Consider the following 20,131-nt stretch of genomic DNA (forward strand, 5'->3'; position numbering starts at 1 on the left):
CATTAAAATGTATTCATGAACTATAAAAGTATTAAAACCATTTATGTTTTTACTCAGAACCTTAAATACTGCCTTTAGGCACTTTGATTTCCTGCAAAGCTTCTTTCAGAGAAAGAATGCGGCCGGGGTATAATGAAACCATTCACACCTTTGCGCTCAGCCAGTCTTCTTTGTCTTGGATAATTCAATTACGCCTCAAGCCCCCTCTTCAGCTATCTCTCACAAACTACAAACTTCTGCATGCCACGCAAGATTTAAGACACCTCAATCTGGTCTCAGAAGTTGAAGCAAAAGAAATCCTCTCGGGGACATGGGGAAACAACGGTTGCCATGACAATGACATGCGTATTCCCAAGCGTTGTAAAGGTAAAGCTTTTGTGACCGTCTTTCTATTCTGACAATAGAGAGAGTTCTCAACCTAAACCTCGGGTTGGCAGTAAACTGCTAGGATGGGTCTGAGGAGCTTGCCGATGCAACTCAATGTGATTACAACACTCATCGGGAAGACGTTGCTATGAGGCAGGGAAACATGTAACAAATACATACCGGTACAGATAATGAGAATATATAGAAAAAGTCATCCCGATTCAGATGAGATGGCAGATACTAATGACCTAATTTTAAAAATGTGACATGAGGAGGTGTCTTTCTTTTTAATCTATCCCCAAAATAAGTTGGTATTTAAAACATTTAAAGAAGGCCAAAATTATCCTATACAGTGAAGGGACAACTGTATTACAGTTTTCGATACAAACCACTCAACTCTTTAGAAATTGTGAATATTAAATTCAAATCCAGTTACGTTATTGAGGTAACGTTCCTGTTGTATCATTTTTTTTAATCACTTTTCAATCCACTCAGTAGTCAGATATGGATCAGAATGATCACACAGTATTATTCTCTATTTAAACAGAAGCACATAATATGAATCTCTGGTAAGAAGACTATAAATACCAGAGGGGAGGAAGGGATACAGGACCGTTCGTTGAACCTGAACGGCTGACCCATCATGCAATGCATCAATGGAATGCTGATTGCTTACTTTGAAGTGAAGTGTTGAGCCGCAAGACCAAGTAATCCTACTCTCGACTCTCAACCTCTTCCTATGTGTACCATTTTCTACTATAGCATGTATCATTTTTAATATAATACATAATATTATAAATATGAGGTAAATACTGATGAATTAAATTCAAGGGATTTAAATTTGCATTTATCTTTTCATGACATGCTAACTATTGTGATAGGTTTTGTGCACTGTTTTATACTACATAATATAATACATAATATGTAAATATGAAGTAAATGCCGATGAATTAAACTCACGGGATTTAAGTTTGCAGTTATCTTTTCATGAGATGCTAAATATTGTGATAGATTTTGCACACTTTTTTATTCTCCTTTTTAAAAAATAATATGAGATAAATATACAAAGAGAAATATTTTAAAGCCTTATAATGAATTTTGCCTTCTCTGGTAAATGAGTAAAGATCTGATTAGAGGAAACAGATAGCTAATAAACAAATCTTGTTGATAAGCTTTGAAATTAACAAGGACGAATTTCTTGAGATAAGTTATTATCCCGGATATTACAGCTTGTAAGTTGCTCATCTGAGAGAAGGAAAGTCATGCTGCTACCGAAGGGATTTTTAACTTAAAGGACTACTGCACATCTATATTTTTTGTTTACAATTAAACGAATGTTATCAGAGGTTATTTCCTTACAAGTCTAAAGTAAATAATTTGTCAGATATACTTATACTTATACCCGGTATGTACAGCAATTATAAGATTAATTTTGTACAAGAATATTTAAGGGATATCTAGAAAAGAAAGGAATAAAATAAGACTATATCATTACAAATAAATTTAAAAAATCAATACTGGATATATTTCTGACTGCTTTAAAAAATATTTTCAAACAAATCAAAAATCTTCTTTTTTTTTTACAATAAGAGAATATTATTGCTTCTCTTTCATTGTACATCACATGAAGTTATGAACCATATTCTTCCTACGTACATATGTGAAGTACATCATATTCATTCTACGGTAGTCAAAGAATTCTATCAGCCTGAAATCAATACAAAAAGGTAAAATTATACTGGAAAAAATCCCCACTCTCTGTCTTTCTGTCAAACTTTACAAAATCAAACACAATACATCATAGCCTAAATGAATTATGTACCCAAGATCGACTGTCATTTAAAATCTATGTACAGTACATGTAGCTACAGTTGTAGTCTTTCTTTAATTAGTGTTTAGGTTTGAGAGCATGTTAGCTTTCTGTCAACACGATTGCAGCAAGGATATTGAGTAGGAGGAAGGAGGCTAGCTATTAAGACTCTACAATCACGATGTTTGCGGGATCTCAGCCTGAATGTGACTGCAACAAAAGAAAAAGTTTCGGAGGCGAGAGGGAAATTAATCAAATTAGGGCTTTTAGTAGAGCCCTGTTAGAGCGCTATTTATCCACCAAGGGGTTAGGCAAGGCTGTATAAGGATTTTAGTCGGAGGTGATGACAGACATGCAAAATAATACACTGATATTGGATGATTATTATGCACTGTAGATTCAATGACTTGTGTCACAATCTGAAATTTACGAGATTATAAACGTCAATGTATTAGGAATTTATTAAATATAACTATCATTGTTATCTCAATTTTGTTAATTTTTATCAACATGATTTGAAAAATAAATGATTTGATGGTCCTTTTTCTTTCTTTTTTCTTCCTTTTTTTGCACATGCATCTTTAAAAATATGTTGGGTGGTCTTTTGATAGGAAGAAAAGAACTTCCTACTTCTTAACCTAAAAGAAGGCTTAATGTTATATTTTTTTAACCTACTTTTTTTGCCAATCATATATTAGGCTATTCCTTCCAGAAGTTCCAGTGTGTCATTGAAGTTTAATTTTTGAATAATTTCACCCTTATCTACTTTCCCTTGGTTTAAGCTAAGGACTATATTTCAAACAGAGTACATTTCATAGACAATGAAGAAGGATCATATTTTTGACAGGTCATTTGATTGTTGTTGTACATGACCAGTTAAATTTAATAACTATTCACATATGATATGACATGGACATTACGCATATTCACATCATAATACCACTGCAGTCTCTAAGTATTCACAGTTCATCTAAACTGCATGAATCATAACCTCAAAATACAGTGCCAGTCCAACAATATTCATTATTGACTTCATATTATTCAAACAGTCTCCCATTTCCATGGTGATTCTTTATCCCACTGAAAGCCCCCGTAGCATTGATTCCACCTTACAGTCACACAGGCAGCATTCAGCTAAACAAGCTATAAGTGGACGACCTCATGTAGAGACAAACCCTGGTTGACAATCACTGTACACAATAACCCTAACCTGACCCACTATGCAACAAATCAAGGGCTTATTATAATGAAACATATAAAAAGGGATTCATGGGGAATAGACTATGAGGACATTAAAGAAAAAGAGACTTTAGGGGGTTCATTTGCATACAGCTGCACACAATATTACAGTGCGCACACACTGGACTGTGACTCCTTGCACGCGTACGCCAGACGCACACATACACAATGTCATGTGCGCACACTCATACACACACAAAAACTACAAAAGAATGGTAGACAGGCTTTCAATCTCTCTGTATATGAGCAACCTACTGTGCGTAGTACACATGCACTAATAGTAGTACTAGCTACTGCATAAATTAAAAAAATCCTGTAACACAGGCTACTGTTTAGTGTATACACACACGCCAATCTTTATGGGTGGGGATGAAGGCATACTATTCTATTCTATGGCAAAGTGGGAGTAAAACTTGAAGTGTATTTGTATCACCATGACATTAAAAGTGATTTATTACACCCGGTTAAGCGTCCAGAAAAAATGGCCTTGGTAATCCCATATATCACTGGGTCCTTACTTAGGATAGCAGCCTACATCATCTTCATATTTATTATGCACCTGTGACCAGTGTGACCATACATGTATGGCTACATGTGGGGCAACATATGAAAATCAGTTATAAGCAGGCTAAATGTACCTTATAATGATACATTGTACACAGGTAGTCTTTCCATGAAGACAATTATTTAGAACTTTTATTGTGTGTGATTATCATTGCTTGCTTTATTACATGTAGGGCCTATATAAATTTAGCCAGATCGATGAAGAAAAATTAAACGTAGTCAGGACCTGAATTAAAAGTTTAGAAAATCTTTTATTTAAAAATATATATATTAGGCTACCGGTAAATGTAAATATTTTTGGCACTCAACAGTTTTATTTTCTTCATTTTTCGGAGAAAAGGGAAGGTGATTACAGACAAAAGAACATAGAAAACTGAACGGGCAATAAAAAACCTATCCAGAGTTTATCTCAAGTCATTATGTACATGTATGTGCAACAGTCAAAATAATTGAGAAGTTTAAAGATAATATCTTATCTGATTGGAGATTGACTGTTTGCGGAACCCACCCAAATAGAAATAAATTGTACGGAAGCAATCAAAAAAATTCTTTACAAGTGTAGAAAACTAATCCATTCCGTGTTATGTTAAGAGATTACTATCAGTCTCCTCACATGTTGTGCGAGGTATCTGGGGACACATTTCTATAAATACAACAAAAAGTACTTCTTTTGTTTTCAGCCTGCATCACAAACGATATTGACGCAATTAGGAAATTAAATGTGTCATGACAATTTGGGAGGAGGAAAATGGGTTTTTTGAAGCAGGTAATGAAGATGAATGTTGTCAGTGAAAAGCAGAGGAAGATATGAAGGAGATAAAATCCTCCTTGTCTGGCAGGGTGCGCTCTACGGGCATAACTTTCTTCAGCCTTTTCCTGCCGCTTTTGATAAATGTGTTTCCCGTCATCGGCAATAATTAATTGCTACTGATCAAAATCTCCCATAGTTGTTCTTGAAATCATCTGTAGGTTCAAATCATAAATATACTATTGATTTGAATCATAACCTCAAGACCTTATCAAAATTACATCAAGAAAAGAAATTAGGTTTACTTGGAAAAGAAACATTTTGGCATGTGACCTTTTACGAATTTGGAATGAAAATTGGATATGTCAATTGTTTGTTTTGTTCATCAAAAGAAGAAATATGATGGGAATATACACATAAACGTTAACAAAGGTAAGTTACATTTTGTCAAGGACTTTAACTTTCCACCATGAAGCAACCTCTCATTTTATACTTCACAAACTCAGCACCAAACCCAAGAGCTTAATAAAAGTTTGTTTAGTATACATCATGTAATATATAAATCTGTAAAGCACTTTGAGAGGGCCTTCTGTCCTGTAAAGCGCTTTGAGAGGGCCTTTGGTCCTGAAAAGTGCTATTATAAGAACTAGCTATTATTATTATTATGTATGGTTTACTTTTAAATATGTCTGTCTCAAATTTTCATCAGTAAATCTGTATCACCAAATTGGTACAAAAAACATTTTTTTTCTTCTTTTCTTTAATGTACATTAACAAGTAGTCCTACACCTACTGTACACGTATCTACCCTGTAACAAATGTATAATTTCTATTTACTCTTATGTAATGGAGAATAAATACTTGACAATATTAAGTATTTGTTTCCACCTGATGCCCATCACTGTATTGTTTCTTGTAGTGTTGGTGTGGAAGACAAGTTACAGCCCGCATCTTAATTAGATTATGGTTCCGACAAGATCCACTTAATGACTAATAATGACCATCATATCCTGAAACGAACAGACTTTACCCTGCTCACATTTGAAAATGAACTATTAAATCTTCCGCAAGATCAACCTTGGGGTAATACAGTACAATGCACAATAATTATTATTTCAACACTGTTTCAAGAAATTGGTTATACAAATTTAACATTGTTTTAAAAAATCATTCAACTACCGGTAAAATAATATAATGACGAGAAAGTAAAGTAATATTCTAGGTAAGATTTGTACATTAATAATTCTCGATAACAATGCACTGTCAGCTTTGGGAATTTTTGAAGTATTGTGGTTTGTAAAGATTTTGAACACGTCAAGCATGGGTATCAAAAATCGCTTTTATAATTATATTTTCTTTCATTGCTATAGATGGCCTGAGGGAAGGAAGCAATACATTAATTTATTTACATAATACATATACATGGCAAAGTGTCCCCTCAACTCTGAGGACAGAACACTATCAAAATACAATGTAAAACATTATGTGAACACGCTCTTGACTTAACCTGACGAAACATAACATGCTTCTATCTTTTTCTTATCATCGGATGCATCTAGAATGCAAAATTTGTAATTGTGTTTCCGCAAGAATACCTATATTCAATCGGGAGTGATCTAGGCCTAAAGTGGTAGTGGTTGTCTCGTATGAAGTAAATTAATTAGCACTTACATTCCCTTCTCAGACAATCACAAGGTTGCGCTCCAAATTGCGGAGCATATGCAATTAGCACACCGACCCTACGCTAATACGAACCCCTACTCTTCAGCATTGATTTTACAATCACCGGGTAACAGTTAATTACAGATGCACTAATAGAATTTCCTCTTTCTATCAAATGAAGGGTGCTCTTGAGAAAGCGTATACCTACAGTTCTTCTAAACTCTCTCTCTCTCTCCCCCTTTCTCTTTCTTCCTCTCCCTCTTCTTTTTCCCTTTTCATCATTTCTTCTCTCTTCCTTTCTCACTATTTTCTCCCTCATCTTTCTCCTCTATCTAAATTTTGCTTCTCTTTCTATCTCTTCCCACCTTCCATCTTTTCCTCCGCATCATTTTTATTTGAATTGTTACTACCGAGTAACGAGGAGACTGAGATTGCTACGAGTGGAGGTTAATGACTAGGCCATATTCATCTTCTTGAGGCAGTTTTTTATGATTGAGTTATCACAAGATTCAATGCCATATAGAGCAGGGCTGTAGAGAGTGAAGGCGCACTGTACATTCAAATTAGTGTTACTGCTAGCATTATTAGCCTAGAATTACTTGTACATTGCGAGATTGGCCAACAATCCAATTTCTGTTCTCTAAAATTTCCCTCTTTCATCTAGACCTAAACAGGTAACCATATTTTGTCATGATAATAATAATAAGCATAATAATTACATTATCATACACAATTAAGTCAAAACATTGAATGAAAAAGAGGACTATTAAATGTATGGTAGTGCAGGCAGTTCTATTATATTTTTTTTCTGTCAAAATAATTACATTTGCATGATTTTATTAACAAATTAGGATTCTAAAGTAGCCATAAAACATCAAGGACAAGACACATACCAGAAATAATGAATACATTTATATTGATCATTCTATTGAGTGAACTTATTCTACTTTGTCTACCTTTATATTTTGAAGGTTCTTTTATGATTATAAACACAAAGATATATATAGTCTCATATATTTCAACAATGTGTGACCAAAACAAATTTCCAAGTATTCTTGTGAATTTGGATGAATAAAAGAATTGAATTTGAAATTGAAATTATATTTGTACCGCAGAGTTTCTTGCGTAGCAGACAATCTACTTCACAAGTAGAAGAACGGTATGGGGCTTGACTTGATTAGCACTTGTGCAATTTTTTAATAGCTCCTAATTATAACCTTCCTTAGGTAAACATATTACTAGTTATTTTGTTGGTAAAGAAAACATCAATGTCAGGTAATATTTGTAGTACTAGGAACTGCATTCATATTCAGGGATAATCAGTAACGCCTTAATCAACACACTACCAATCATACCGGTATTAGACATTTATCATGTACAGTACAATGCCTGGCTCAATAAGTAGAATATCACTGTAGAGCCAGTAGGTTTACGATGAGATGCACATCAGTATGGTAATCAATAACTCAAAGTAAAATTGAATAAATGGTTGCCTCTTTTTCTCACTCACTGGGGTGTGTTTGAAAATTGAAAGAGCAATGAACAGTTTCAGACTACCCTTGAACTTTGACCTCTCCTTAGAGCTGCATGGAAGTGACTGAGGAAAATCTCTCCGCAAATTTATTCTAACCCCTCATGGCCCCCAGTGCTCAAAAACTGCCTTGTCTGTGTTCAGCTCCAAGTACAGATTAACTATACTTGCTGTCTTTCCAATTCCAATCAAATGTATGCACAAACGTGTACAGTTAAATTTATTCATACCATTTCAAAGTTTGTAATTTGTAATTTGTTAAGTTTGTGTCAAATTGATTGGTCCTGATTTATGTTTCTTGAGGATGTGCTTACAGTGTACATCTAATGTGTACAACAAATGCCTTAATTTAGCCAGTCACCTTTCATTCCTGAGTTACGAAAAACACACAAGAACATCAAATTTACAAGCGGTATGAATAATTTAGTAAATAACTAGACATTAAGGGCATTTACACGACAAGCAAATACCATTGGTTTTCTCACATTCCTCAGTTTTGATGGAAGTTGCTAGGCAACCACCCATAAATAAGATAAATATTGGTGAACCATTCAATTCTTTGGTTACACACAACTCTTTTTTTTTAATTTGTATTAAGTAGCTTTGAATCCCCATCCATAAATATCTAATATATGTTGAAGCAGCTACTACACTGTAATTTGTATACTTTTTTCCAATCTCAACATTTTGCCCCCTTCAATTTCAACACAACGTCACATGGTTACCCTGAATGTACATGTACCTTCTCCTTTCTTTCGGAATCTACAGTATCAAGTTATCAATAATACATGTTTCTGATGAAGATAGTGGTTTACTTGTTGAAGTTGCTGTAAATGTACCTCATTTTACCACTCTTTCTTGGTTATTTCTGTAGTCCCCATAGCCTTGTTTTAGAGCAAAGATCTACCTGATTGGCACAACCCCATAGGTGCTTGGAACGAAAAAAAATAGGGCTCAGCGAAAGGAAGGAACATAGCTGAACAAGAAACGCGATGGAGGCGATTGCCCCACTGCCAGTGACTGCTGGAGCCGTAAAATGCCCCGTTAAATGTGCGAACCTGGGCCGCCTCTCTGGGGAGATCGGAGCTGGCTTAATTCTGATGGGGATGAGGGAAATTGCACTTTGGCTCTTATTCTTCTCCTAGCCCCCATTGACCTTAAAATCTTGGGCAGTGAATTCCAAGCTTTGCAGCTACTCCGCAACATAAAGCACAGGCTTTATTGGGAATCCAGGCTTGGTGGAATAGGTAAGGCCTGTACTTGATACATGCTTCTGTAATTTCCTTGCTCTCTAAAGCAGGGTTAATGGGTTTCAAGGAAACATACATGGGAGGGAATGTTGGACTTGATCTGGAACTGTGGAAAACGAATTGACAAAAACCTTGGATTCCATCTTACACTCCGGTCTATTTCCTATTGGCAGTTCAAAGTCTACTGCCGTTTAGTGGCAAATAGAACAGGCAAAGAACATGATTTTCATAGTTTTATCATTTTTATACACAATAACAATACAGGACATAAAAACCACAAAATGGGTAACACCTTAATCCTGAAGCTTTAATTAAAACCATAATTCTTCTTTTCTTGTGTCTTTATACGATATAAATTTAGGAAAATTTGGAAATCACAATACCGGTATTCAATTCTCCTAATAATATTGAATAAAGATTTAATATGTTAATGCAAACTGAAAGAGTACGCTACATTATCAAATGGTGTACAGTGTATTCATAATTCGTCCAATACTCTACAATAGGAGCAATAAAGAGTGTATGGCTTGAAGAAAAAAGACAATGATTAGGCCTTTATCCTCCAGACAATTACTGTAAGCCAGGGGTAAAGGAACTTATCAAAATCGCATTATCACAACCCCCATTTAAAACACACAAGGTAAAATTTTCCATGATTTAATTTCAAGCGAGTATTTTGATGAGAGTTCAATACAAAGAACTCCAAACAAAGGCTGACTGGAGCTCAGAGTGATGATGCAGTACTCTAAGCATCCCCAATCACACACTCACACTTGCATAAATCAACCTGGCAGTCATTGTAAACAACCATCAGCATTCATGGATTCACTTTACTCTCACACTATACTTTAAAAATGCTCTATGTACATGTACATTTTGTAAGTGGTATTGGTGTGTTATGATAAATTTGGCAATTATTGTATGTCTTGTTCTTAATAGTTGCTGCTCTATGTTGCAAAGATAACAAATTCTTCCCCTACACTTCAAAACATGACAATCTATCCATGAAAAAACACCGCCATATTCATTGACACATCGTGTACAATGTAAGAATTATGCAACATAATAACTGCAATACTTTTAAATCAAAACAGTCACAAAAACAAAACAGAAAAAAGTGATTAAACTAAATTACCTTGCTTGTAGTTGGATGCTGAATGATGTTCAGAGGCAGCTACATTTCCATTCTTTCGGCCACCCTCACCCGTTGGTGGGGAAAACATCTGCATTGTCAGAGGAAAGGAAAGGGAAAAAAAAGAGGAAAAATCAGATCAAACATTTGATATTCATATAGCCAAGAGAAAGTGGATATTTTACTCTGGCAGCTTTAGTGAATGAACTTTGCTGCATTGCAAGGCAACAGAAAATGATCTCATACATGTACATGTCAGCTACATTGTACGTGTATAACTGAATCATTCTTCACTACAATCTTTGCAATTAAATTTCCTGCCATGAAACAAGGTCGTTCGTAACATTTATAAATTATAGAACTATACTACTGTACATACATGTATATCTGTTAGTATTTATTACATGTACATATCATGTAGATGAACTTACAGTGTATTTGTGATGAGAATGACCAGTTTGCAGCAACTGAAAACAAGGAATATGAAATACTTACAGTGTACATGTTTTATCAATAATCATTGAATTGGAGGAAAACAAATAATTATCATTGAATTGCATGTCTTATGTATCATAATTCAGGTGCATCCATGTACATGTAAATGACATATTCATGCACATGTAATGTGCAATGTACAGTACATTACATGTATGCAAGATGAGTTGTACAGCAAACCGATTTTACATACTATAGTGCATACAGGTACTCTGTACTTGTGGGACTCGTATTTTAACTAATGGGTCATGATATCTTCCAGCAAAATCTAATGAATTGCAATAATCATTCCTCTATGCCTTAAATGGTGCACTTGATTGCTCATATCCTAATATATATACGGGATAACCCGATGAAAAGGGGAGCGTAATATTATGCGCAGCGATAAAAATCAGCCATATGAGAGTGGAGTGAAGACGATCCACTTCTCGCTCTTCGGCGGATAATGGGGCGAGATTATCTCTGCCAGAGTGGGCCCTTGAGCGTGTCAACTGAATCTGGCTGGATACTCAAGTCGCTGTTGAAAGCTGGAGAAGAAAAAAAATTCTTCAACCCTTGTACTCACTTGCCCTTCCTTTGATCACTGCAATGTGTATTCATAAGCCTTCATATTCTTTTCATATTTATACACACACTGTATTGCACTGTCAAAATATAGCTAAATTTTCATGGTGACCTGACAATAAATTTCAAACCTATCAAATTTCTAAGAAGACATGAAGAACAAAATGCGTTCAAGATTAAAATTGAATTTACAGCAAACATACAAGTATATGTACATGTATTTAGACTATATTTTGTACATTTACAGTCTACAGTCTTTTTATAATTCAAAAGAAGGGTTCATTTTATTTGTGTCCAAATAAATGTTTACATGCCTACAACCTGGCAGTCATTACCTGATAACCTACATGTACATTTGTATGTGGGGGACAATGTACCTGTATTTGCAATTTAACTGATACTTAGTCATTAATTACAAGGTAATTAGTACAGTTTGTACACCATTTCCAACAATTTTTGATCTACCAAAATGTACAGCATACATGTACATTGCACATCTGCAAAAATTATTGTTTACAATTTTATTTGTAAATACCTTTTTTTGATCTACAGGCTTAATCAATTTTAAGTTCAAATATTTAGTAACAGGATTCTCATCAGTTGGGACTTTATTATCCAAAATCAGCTTTAATTATTGTCATTGATTACATTTAGGACTAGCATATTTTGTTCTTATATATACCGGTATATTTATTATCTTATTGAGTTAAATGAATATCTTCATGGTTAACATCATGTATGTGTAATGTATCATATTTAACCAATCACTCAAAAAGTAATGCGTCAAGATCTTAAATTTCATGTGGTTCACCCCACAAAACAGGAAAGAATACAACACGGTGTGTAATCTTTGAGTGGCTGAAATCTCTTCTACTCGCCTCACTGAGCACACAAGTAACAGCATATGGGACTGTTCACAGGGTAAGTCATTACTCATACTCCTTGCACTTGGAATTCATTGTAAAGGAGACTGAAATACCGATTAAAACAATTATGAAAGCTATTAAAAATAACTAGTGCAAATACATGCATAAAGATTTAAGCAAAACATGAAAAAAATAGTAAATTTGCTCTACATAATTTCAAATTCTAGTTCATCAGTGTACAGTTTGAACATATAAATATACATAGATTTAGCATTGATAAATCATCACTCTGTTCTTCTTTCTTTTTCTTTTGCTAAAAAGGGTTGAGTACTTTTTCTTATATATCTCTAAAGTTGAGCACTAATATATATATATATATATACATGAATACACTGTATGATCATTTATGCAACAGTAGAATGTTAATCTTTGTCAAATGACTTGTTACAATGTACAGTGTACACCTCAATGCAGATTGTTGGTGGTGACATTGTAACTATCACATTTACCACATGCATTTGTTTATCAAGCGCATTTATAATGCATGCATATACCAGTAATGTTAAACTGAAAAACACACAACCATGCTTCCAGCCAGTCTCTGGCATGAACAGTATGCGGTAAAATCAAATACCGTAAAAAGATATACCAACACAAGGTTTTAATGTTTGAAAAGTATGATTTACCTTATAAATTTGTTATGCAATAAAGCGGGAACTAGTTTAGATGAAGACAATCTTTGTGCTCAGTAAAGTACATTGTAAAGTTATTTGAGAGATAAATTTAAACTCAAATAAAATTACTTAGGACATATACAATACTGTGCAATAAAACATGAAGAAAATATCTTGACTTCATGCAAATTTCACAATTCCAAACAAAGTCTCTACAGAAAATGAGGGATCAACAATTTCACTTTTATGATTTTTAATCTTTTACACAAGTGGTCCAGGAGTACACCTTTATTATCAATTTCCGCACACCTTTCAAAAAAGGAAAATGGGCCTCTCAGAATCATGAAACTAAACTGCTTCAATTGAACATTGTCAAAAGATTAGGTGAATGCCTACAAGGAATGTGATCAAGGATGATTTCCCACAAGGTTTTAATAATTCTTTCAAAATTAGTTTCTATTGACAATCATCTATTGTTCAACTGTATCAGTTGATCAAAGGTGCAGAGACAAAAATCTTATTACATTATTTATCAAACCTTTGACAGTGCTTTTTTTGTCAATGTCTGCTAATAGTAATATTCACTTGAAATTACTTCTGCACTTAGTGCTCATATTCTCAAACGAAATAAGAATTACAACAGCGGATATTTAGGAAATAATTCAAGCTGTTATTAAACATGCCTTATCACACAAATTATATATCTTCACAGTGAAAGAGGGAAAATTTGGGGGTAAGAATTTTCAAGAGATTATTAAAACAGAACTGTTTCATACAATGCAGGTTGGCTTGTGTACGTCCAAAAGACACAGAAATTGTTCGAAAAGTATTTCCCTCAAAATGCCACTTGGTACTTTGGCAGTAGTTTCATGGAATTAGGAATATTAGACAAGTTGTGACTAAATATCTTGTTTCTTATAATTTGTGTGAATTTGATTTGCATGGCAAGAGAATTGGATTTTAAAGAAATGTATTACATTTTCAGCATCGTGTTTACATGCACAAATATGTATGATCATGTGATGTACATGTATTTATTTACATATTTGGAACTTACCGCACTGAAGTCAAGCAAGTCGCTCAGCTCCTTGTCTGATGTAATTTTTCCCGGCATGCTATTCTGCATCTTGACGTATCCCTGGAATGATGAATCATTAAAAACAGTACGAAATAACCAACTTTTGGAAGACAATCATATTTATTACATTACAATTTAGTACATTGTACATTACTGTACATTCTTAATCTCATATCCCTCAATCAACTGCGTGCACAATGTAATGTTACATCTTCATGTAATAAGGAGCTACATTGTACATGTATTTAAAGGCTTTACTATTATTATATTCAAACTACTCTATATTTCTGACATACCGTACACACAATTACTTCAATATTCAAACACATTAAAAAACTCCAATAAGTTTTGAAATTAAATAACATGCCTATGGAACAGACGATACTGTGACAAATAAGAACATTTGTATTTCAATTTGGAGAATTTATTAGTTTAGCTACAATGCAAGATTTAAAAAAATACAAATGAATATATTATGGAATGTACAATTAGAGCATAGGATACATTTACAGGGTTTCTCAATTTCCTGGGTAAGCGAGTGTAAAGTAGAGTTTGAGATAAGATACATGTACATGTACCTGCCTGAAAGGCATTCCAAATGCTCATCTTGCAGTTTATCAACGTTATCAAAATGATACAATTTTGATGAAAATCAGATAATTATTCATGATGGGACGGTTCTGCGCTGATATCATCTTAATGCTAGAAGAGTACATTGTATGTTCAATAAATAGCAAAGAAGCAATCACTGAAATTAAAATGACTTTGATTTTGATTTTTGATATGTAACTACCCTATATGACCAGAAAAATCAGACTTGATATCTATGTAGTATGTACAAATGAACCTGACATCATCCAATTTATATACTTTTGAGCTGAGATGAGGGAACAACATTGGCCAAATGATCATTTGTCAGATCAGATCAGAATCTCAATATCTACTCACTTTGTTTGGCTTGGCCGCTTTTTATTACAATCCTATACCAGAAATGAAAGATACCGAAAGAAATTTTGGGCAATATTTGTAGTTCCATTTGGAAATGTCACATGAAATATTTCATTGGACATTTGCTGTAATATTGGACATGTACAGGGAAATTCCATTTTAATGAGATCTCAAAAGACAGAAAAGACAGGCTTGTTTATAGAGGGCAACATACAGTACATTGTACATGTACAGAACCTGCATACAAGGAACATGCAGGAGTACACAATACACTCTATAACGTCTTTGTATTAGCACATTAATAATAATAATGGTGAAGTATCACAGTAATTATCAGATTTAAATCTGTTAGTCCACATCTCCAAGACCACTAGTGGCTCATTCTAACACATACAGTACAGTACATATTGGCTCTAAGCTCACTTTGCTGGCAATCAGGTAAACTATTTGAATCAATCAGTCAATCAATCAAATCAATGTGAGATTGAGGAATATATTACACTGTGAAAGCATTCTAAAATCTATCAATTGAATCTTCAAAATGTCAATGTTGACAGGAATTTTGAGCATTCATGTACACATATAGATAGGCTAACACTAACAGATAAACACATTGTAAACAAACTTACAATAATACATGGAAGATTTATACTATAATCATTTCAAAGCTAATCTGTCACGATTTCTATTAAACTGAACTCTTTTTTTTGGGGGGGGGGTGGTTGTCTTCTGTAGGTTTGATTGTTTATCATGCAGTACTGTAGATGAATTGTTAGAACCATGAAAAACAAATAATAAGATGTGCTGCATTAACAAGTCTCAGGCACTGTAAACTGTAAAGCACAACTCATTATTAGTTTGATTTTTTTGTTTAAACATTTTCTTGCTTTTTCACAAAGCTATGGTAGTTTGTGGCAAACTGGTTTAGCACCATGATCCATATTCTTGAACAATCAATGTACAGAAAAAATGTAAGTTCACTATAATTCTGGGAAAATTATTTATTTTTCGTTACCAGAACTCTGTTTTATAAAGGGAAATGCAATAAGTATCTTCTTTTTATTATTTTTTCTACTGTGCTTATATGAAGATTTATGAAGATCGCTGACAGTGCAATGTTTTAGAAAATGATAAACAGGTTACATGTTCATCTGGATATTCTATTTTGGATTTTCCTTTTTTTTTAATTTTTAATGTAAATAGTCTGCTATGACAAAAAAGGTGCAGTGAAGAGCATGTTAGCTCTGGACAGATAAAAAATAACAATTGAAAGTCATACTTTGAAATTTGATACTTTTAACAATCACTTTTTAAATTCATATTTACTGCACAGTAGGAAGTTGCCAGACATTTTAAAAACTATGTTCAATGTTCAATTGCTGAACTGTATTTTAAATAAAATTTGATTTGTGCAACTGCGTTGTTCAACAAACACCTGCATACTGTATTACTGTTCAACTCTACTTTCCTTCACTTCCTCACACCTTGAACCATTGAAAACAAGTGTCTTACCCCATCTTGAGTCCTTCATGAAAAAGTCATGGCCACAACAACCATGCAGAGGTAGAACATGAATGTACATGTACACTAAACTACCAACACCAAAATGAAGTCAGAATTTTAAAATTTAATCAAAACATTTTAATTTCTTTAAATCAATTAATGATTAATCAAACTGTTATAATGGGATCTACTGACTGTAAATTACATGTACAGTACATCCCCAATTTAACATCATTAGTTTTTGCAAAGTCCAGAGAAAATTGATCGACTGTTCAAGAAAAATAGATGTACATGTACCTGGCACCATAAACCAGGGTAAAATATGATTGATCAGAATGGATAAACACAATCAATAAATTGATTTACACAAAATTATAAATGTAGTGCAGCAAATACTACACAAATAACACACAAAAGTGCAATCTACACAACATTAATTTAAAGTATCTATAGAGTAATAAAGTGCTAACATCATATTCGCTCATCGTCCAGGTTGTTAGTTCCAAACAAAAGAGCCTGCGCATTAGGTTCACCGCAAAACCATTCAAGCAACAGGCTGGAACACTGCAAATTCAGTGTTTGGTGTGATCCCCATGCTTTTGCAAGATTGTTTGGAACCAGCCACCTTGACAGCTTGGCCAGTAAGGTGTCACACTTGGTACTCATTGGTATATCATTGCTAATATATTAGCTGAGTTTGCGTAAGTTGCTCAAGCATTTAAGGAATTTCTTCCAAATGGTACTTGTACCCATATCCCGGGTAAAGAGTGGCAACTCTATTTTCATGAATGTCTTGCCATAGGATTTTTTTTTGGGGGGGTTGTATATAATGTACGATTGCAAACAACATCAACTTCAGGTATCAACAGATAACTGTTGACAGCTGGTCACACCAGCAGTACCTGTAACAAGAGTCCCAAATAGACCAATCAAACTGGTTTTCTGCTGCTCAGATGTTGTTATGCTCCACAAGTCTATTTAAAAATATAAGTAACACATCATTTCAAACACATCAAACACAAGAAATTTCTGGAGCAGACAATGTACTGTACGAATGTGGAAGTGTACACTTAAATTGCAAAATATGAACAAACCATTACATTTCATCCAATTGAATGCAAATCCAGTTAATGTGCACATGTATACTACACTATTGATGTGCAAACAAAGTTAACTTCACTTCTGATAATGAGCACCCTACTGCATGTATAACAAATTGGGTAATTTTATATTTCAAACATTTGGTGTATCGTAATTGATAGAACACATTTAACAAGTTATCAAATGAAGCCTACTTCTACTACCTGTAGAACAATTCTTTCTTTACAAGGGCCTATACATTTACTTTTAAAACATGATTATCTGGGACAGCCTTAAACCACAGACAGAAACAGCTATCACGGGCACTTCCTAAAAGAACAAGTTGATGGCGTATTGCCATCAAATCGCAGAATGAAGACACTTTTGGCGCCTTTTAACACAAAACTAATCTCTATTTTCATAAAGTCAGCATCAAATTGGCAATGCTAAATCAGCCTTTATCCTACCATGGGATGTTACTTGCATTCCGCAAGTCGTTTTGAACTGTGCTTTTGGTGGCAATAGGTGCTAATTGTACTTTCGGACCGTATGCCTAAAAATGTGATTCTGTTACATAAAATGGACAGAAAAGACCCCTTCTAAAGCGTAAATCAAAAGTCTCACATTAAGGTCTTTCCTTTGCCTTTGAACTTATATTTCAGAAGACGACCAGAGTGTTGGCTCAGTCAGTAGAGCGTCTGCCTCACAACCGGGAGGTCGTGGGTTCGAACCCTGGCCGCGTCATATCAAAAGACGTTAAAAGATGGGAGTTGTTGCTACCTTGTTTGGCGTTCAACAATAAGGGATAGAGCAACGTTGATCTGGCGCTGCTCAGTGGCTGCCGGGCTCACGATCAATTGGGCAAGAAGAATTTCCGTTTCGGTTTAATAAAATTTGGAGTGGACTATTAGGCTAGTATTATTATTATTATTATTATTATTATTATCTACAGCTCACTCCCGTTTATCAGATGATGATGATTTGTATTTCATTAAACAGAGTCAATGAAATCACATGTTTAGGCACCTGGTGGGAAAGTACACACTCAATGAAGGTCAATGACATAACCCAAAAATGTAGGGGTTGACTAAATTGGACATTCGCGATCCCTTAGATTACATTGCATGAACGGGCCACAGCACAGTCTCAGCTCAGCCACTACCACTCAACTCTCAAGTTGCGGCTATGGCCAACGCACATCAATAGTCATAAGCACAGTCACGGTACGGGTTAGACCGAAAGTTTCATGTGATATCGACGGTGAACCGATGGTTTCGCTGAGACTATGCGTCTGGCTGCACTGACCGCCTCTACACAGAGACTGAGCTGAAGCACATCGCATCATACAGGTTAAACGCAATGCACTTTTAAAAAAGGACAGATTAGCTGAAAGTAAGTCCTTATAAGTTATATTTTCATGTTACGGGTTACGGTCTGTGTATGGGAAAGGTTGACAAAAGTAAGTTCTATTAATTCCCCATAGGGTCTACAAGACAGTTATTTCTGTCTAATGAAGTCGCAGTAAAATCTATACTTATCATCATGCTAATCTAGATCTAGATTTTTTTTTAAAGTTTATCAATATCATCTAACAATATCACTCATCAGGAACATTGATTAGATTTCTTAATCTAGACACTAGATAATCATAACCCAAGTTATGATATGACAATACTTGTAATATCACTTGCAAAGTGTATCAGCTTATATGCTTTATAATAATGACAGTGCACTGGCAGTTAGTGGGAAGATCTCAACCCCTACTCGTTCCAGTTCACTTGTGCCCGAAACCTCCCGTTCAGCGACTAGCCATAGAGCCCCCTGTGCGGCGTTATGGGCACTTACAGGTCAATCGCTACACTCTCCGCGTGAATTGCCCGGTCGCATTGAGATAGAGGCGATAGAAGCAGCCTACGATTTTTCGAGTTAAACATACCTGATTTTCTGACCAGTCACCGCTCCAAAATTAATGTCCGATGGCAGGTATACAACATAATTCACATAAAATATATCCTGTGGAACAATTCCACTGGTCCTTACAGGCAGGCGCCGTTAGACATCAGAAAAGGGCAATACACATGTTATCAATACGACTTCAGAGATAGCACGAACAAGCAGGCAGACATCTTTTTCTTGTCTCTCGCTATATCAGCTTTGTTGTTGTGGTCTGATTTGGTATTCCTCCGCGGTGTAATTCGCATTCCGAACTATATCAACCTGCTAAATGTTTGGCATCCATGCAGTGTCTCTATCTAATTACAGTTTCTTTGTGTCTCAAAAACAAAGATGTAATTTCCGTAATGCATGCAATATTATGAATTAAAACCTTACTTTAGCAGACTAAATTGTTAATCCGCACAATTTATAGTATATGTGATGCGGCTACACTGTGTTTTCATACATTAAATTTTGTGTGCGGTTTACGGTCGAGTCACTCCGAGAGTGCTCGGATCGGGCGAGTAGTGCGAAATACTCGCCTCGCCATTCATTGGAAAGCGTGCGAAGAGACGAGGAGGCACGCTTGAGGAATGACAGGCAATTATTTGATATATTGCCGAAACAACAAAAGCTTACTTTTTTCCTGAAAACAGTAGGCTTCAACGCTCGCGCTTTTTTGTTCC

General features: G+C 34.8%; 1 long non-coding RNA gene across 1 annotated transcript; it reads right to left on the minus strand.

Annotated features, from left to right (window-relative positions):
• Positions 1–7,898: 7,898 nt before the first annotated feature.
• Positions 7,899–19,896, minus strand: LOC115919343. The gene is made up of 4 exons (XR_004061806.1): positions 19,447–19,896; positions 13,959–14,039; positions 10,306–10,393; positions 7,899–8,290 (listed from the first exon to the last, which is right to left on the minus strand). It is a non-coding gene; the product is annotated as an uncharacterized LOC115919343 (long non-coding RNA).
• Positions 19,897–20,131: the final 235 nt, after the last annotated feature.

The sequence above is a fragment of the Strongylocentrotus purpuratus genome, unplaced genomic scaffold, assembly GCF_000002235.5.
Source record: "Strongylocentrotus purpuratus isolate Spur 01 unplaced genomic scaffold, Spur_5.0 spur5_scaffold_6, whole genome shotgun sequence".
NCBI lineage: Eukaryota > Metazoa > Echinodermata > Echinoidea > Camarodonta > Strongylocentrotidae > Strongylocentrotus > Strongylocentrotus purpuratus.